The sequence below is a fragment of the Podarcis vaucheri genome (assembly GCF_965113315.1).
Source record: "Podarcis vaucheri genome assembly, chromosome: 7".
NCBI classification, from domain to species: domain Eukaryota; kingdom Metazoa; phylum Chordata; class Lepidosauria; order Squamata; family Lacertidae; genus Podarcis; species Podarcis vaucheri.
This window is the reverse complement of record NC_138765.1, coordinates 93788206-93792416: the sequence shown is the minus strand read 5'-3', so window position 1 is coordinate 93792416 and position 4211 is coordinate 93788206. Positions and strand designations below refer to the sequence as shown.

Below are 4211 nucleotides of genomic sequence, written 5' to 3'. Positions count from 1 at the left end.
GGGCATGTGTCAAATGGGAGCAACGCATAGCAACCTCTGCTAATTCCTGGGAAAGCGTGGCTCCCTTGCCTTGCAGGTAGGGCTGAGATTCAGCAAGCAAGGGAGCAAGGAAACAGGCACCTCTCCCCCGACTGCCTGCTGTCTGGGTCGGCTCAATGTTGATGAACACTGGAGATTCATTTTCCAAGTCTTCTTGAAAGGACATTACGGGGAAGCCACAAACCCAACCCACCCAAATCCCTGCCTCTGGTTGGCGCAGCCCTTCAAGGGTTTCCAAAGGAATAAGTGGCGAGTGGCAGGGAGATGCCAAGTGTGGAAAAGGCCCGATGAAGAAATAACAGAGGCATTTGCAAAGAACTCACAATTCCATTCTTGTTATTTTACTTTTTCAAAATTCCATTTATAATATTTCTCTCACACACAACTCCGGTCACCTTTATTTAACCCTGACATTTCCATGAATTCCTGCTCCTCCTCCTGGGGCAGCAGAGTAACCTCCCACCTGCTGGGTGCCCAAGTCCTCCCACAGCTGCTGAAATTCCAGAGGTCATAGCAAGAGGAATTTAATCTAGCCACAAACATGTGCTCATACCCAGCTTGCTCCATAGTCTAGACAGTTTTCAGATAAAGACTGTCAAGGATGAGCTGGGCTACTTTGTCAAGGAGATAAAGGGTGAGATGCAACCCAGCACAGTTCCTGCTGCACAACCTTTCATGTGATGCAGGGCCAATGGCCCCAGACCAGATAGGAACACAGGCAGCTTCTGAGCTTCACAGAACTCTTCTTCAGGCTTAGCCTTAAACAAGAAAGGCAGAAATAAAGACATGTCATTTTCTTGATGAATCACAGCACAGTCTCACTGGTCAGACATCATTGGGTTTGCTGCCAAAACCAAACGGGTTTTCTACAGAATGGTTTGTTTGTCTGCAAGGAAGAGGAAGCCTGGAGGCTCTTTGGCTCTGTTTGATGTCACAATAGAACAGCAATAAATATTGGTTAGTTAACAATAAAAATATTGTGAAGACCTGTCTTAAAAGTACAATTTTAAAGAGATGTCTAAAAGGTGGCAGGGACAGTTTGTGCCAAATGTCTACAGGCAGAGAGTTCCACAGGGCAGGGCTTGCTCCCTCGTAAAGGCCAAGCAAACCTCAGGTGCCTGGAGGACCGCCAGAAGTGCCCCATCAGAGGAACTCAGAGTGTAAAGAATCTGATTGTCCTTAAGGTATTTGGGACTCAAGTTGTTCAGGCCTTTGTAAATTAGCACAAAAACTTTGCGCCTGTTTTGACAGCAAATCAACAGCCAGTGTCGCTCTCTCAACAGCAGAGGAACACGTTGCCAGTAACTGGCTCCTGTGGCCAGCCCAAAAGATTTTGGCACCTGAGGTTTACCGCAAAATCATGCCCCCCCCCCTGCGCACCAAGGATGAAGGGCAGAAGAAAGATTGACATCAGGAAAAAGGGGTAGAAGAAAAGTCAATCATGGGATATGCTGTCCCAGTGGATTCTGCCACATGAAGTAGTTGCCTCACCTTGCCTGACCTTGCCCTGCCAAGAGGTAATCTGGCTACTGCATTCTTCCCTGGTTGCAGCTTCTGGACCAGATACAAGGGCAGCCCCACAGACAGTACGTTACAGTAATTCAGCCTGATGTTGGCATTGATCCGCCAGAACTGAACCCTCAAGTGTCGATCCCCCTGGAGCTTGGCCAACAATTGGCAGACTCCAGGGCTGCACTGCTGTGGGGAAAAAACCCAGTGGCAAAGGAAGCCTCTCCAGCACCTGGGGAGGGGCGCCGAGGGGCGGGGCAAACAGCTGGCAGCGCATGCGTAGCGCCCGTATGGAGTGCGCATGCGTGGCACCCGTACGGACAGCGCTCAAGCGGTATCTTGTATGGATGCTGCGCATGTGATCTTGGCCGCTCTGCAGCTGGGGGGGGGCAGTGGGCCATCTTGTCACCTCCCCTGGGTTGCACCCCCCGCCCCCTTCATACACCCCTGAATAAACCCCTCTTGAAATGGTTGTGCTGTAAGATCTGGACTGCCTCCAGACAGACTGAAGGTGTAAATAGGTGAATAAGCCATAGTTCTTAAAGCTACAACAGTGTCTGCCGTGTCTTCAGTTCTCCAAAAGAGCACAAACCTTGGGTGAGTGCCTGGAACCCCCTGGGATCTCACCAACACTCGGCAGAGAGTGGGGGTGGTGCCCAACTCTTGTAGCAATATCATCTGATTTGACCCAGGATGATTTGGAGAGCCTAGATGGGTGGACCTAAATCCCCCAGCAGAGTCAGCCCAGCATAGGCACCATCTCTGGGAGCCCTGGGGGCCTCAACACCCACAGAACTTCCACTGCCTATTGGAGCAGCCCCAATCCCATTCCTACTTTCATGCAAGCAGGAGGGGGCTGGGATCCCTCAGCTGGGAAGGGAGGCTTCCCATTGCCTAACTGAGAGACCCCTGCCCTGCTCACAAGTAGGAGTTGGGAGGCTGCTCCAATAGGCAGCATGAAGCCTCCCTTCCCAGCTGAGTTGCTGGGGTCAGGGAAGGTGGAGGCAGCCCAGAAGGCGCATCTCTGAGCCCCTGCACCACCATCATATGGGGGCCTCCAAGCAGCTCCTGAAGCCAGCCAGAGCCAACTGCTCCGGGCTGCTGAGACTGCGTTTCCCGGGGATGTTAGATGAAATCCGGGGACATTCCGGGGATGGAATTTGTCTGGGGACTTATTCGCAAATCCGGGGACAGTCTCCAGGAAATGGGGACGTCTGGTAACAGTTTGCAGATGAGCTGAGGGTTAAGAAGGGCATGTATGAGAAATGGAAGAAAGGGGAAATCACAAAGGAGGAGCATGCATGAGTAGCCAACAGTTGCAGGGGGAAAGTCAGGCGGGCTAAAGCTCAGAATGAGCTCAGGCTTGCAAGAGAGGTTGAAAACAATTTTAAAAGGTTTATTTGACTATATTCAAAGCCAGAGGAAGAACAAACAAGGGGTAGGTCCTCTGCATGAAGACGCGTGAAATGGTATTGGGTGACAGAGAGAAGGCTGGACTGCTCAACCTGGTGATAACAGAAGGAATGATGTAAGGAGGGAGCTGCAGCCCAAGATAGGAAAAGAGAGGGTAAGGGAACAATGAGCTACTTTAAATGAATTCAAATCTCCAGGGCCTGATGAGCTGCACCCAAGCTTGCAGATATAATCACAGAGTCTCTGTCAATAATCTTTGAGAATTCCTGGAGAACAGTTGAGGTCCCTGCAGATTGGAGGTCTGGGGCTGCAAAAGTAGAGGAGGAGAAGAAGAAGAGTTTGGATTTGATATCCTGCTTTATCACTACCCGAAGGAGTCTCAATCTCCTTTCTTTTCCTCTCCCACAACAAACATTCTGTGAGGTGAGTGAGGCTGAGAGACTTCAGAGAAGTGTGACTAGCCCAAAGTTACCCAGCAGCTGCCACATGGAGGCAGTGGAATTGGAAGCAAAAACAATGTGTGGCACTTTGGCCCTTCAGGCCTTTGGCACTCTCTCCAGGCCTGCCCCCTCACCAGCCCAGCAACAGGCCTCCCTCAGGTCTTTCTGCCAGGCTGGAATATGTCCTTGGATGTTGCTTCTTGCTTGACTGCAAGGTGTGTGCATGTGGGTGTGGGTGTCAAAGTCTCTAAATTGTGTTTGAAAGGTTTTTGGAGTGCAGGGTAAGAGTAGCATTGTTTGTCTTGCCCACTTTCCCCTCTGGTCCTGCTCACACTGGTATGTGGCCCCTGAAAGGTCACCCATGAGGGAATGTGGCCCTTGCCTGGAAAAGGTTCTCCATCCTGCCTCAGAAACGTTCTATACTAAGCAGAAGCAGAGTTTCCCAATAAGACTCATGTGGGGATGATTAGGGAGGCAGGAGAGGATATATTATTTAATGGTATCCTTCCTAACTTGCGCTGGCAAGTTCCATATTCTAGCAGAGTTCCAAACATTCCCCCTTTTTAAATTACGCAGCGATCAGCTTGTTGCTGACTCATCTGAGCCTTACTATTAAAGATTCCTTCCTGGTAAAATCCCCTCTAATCCCTCTTAAAAAGAATAAAGACAAGAATCTGATTAACGTTAATATAAAAGTAGTTTACTCAACAGATTCATTCAGGTTCACAGACCTATCCCTGAAGGCAGACTTAGGTTACATAACAACTAGAACCATTCCATAAAGAAGTTAGTCCCAAGTGACGGTGACTA

The 4211-nt window shown here is 49.8% G+C and overlaps 1 long non-coding RNA gene across 1 annotated transcript in view; it reads right to left on the bottom strand.

Moving 5' to 3' along the window:
- Window positions 1–358: 358 nt before the first annotated feature.
- LOC309536599 overlaps window positions 359–4211 on the bottom strand; it is a 12695-nt gene continuing 8842 nt past the window's right edge. The window contains exon 2 of the long non-coding RNA XR_014221663.1: window positions 359–797. This is a non-coding gene — a long non-coding RNA (uncharacterized lncRNA). The remainder of the gene's footprint in view (window positions 798–4211) is intronic.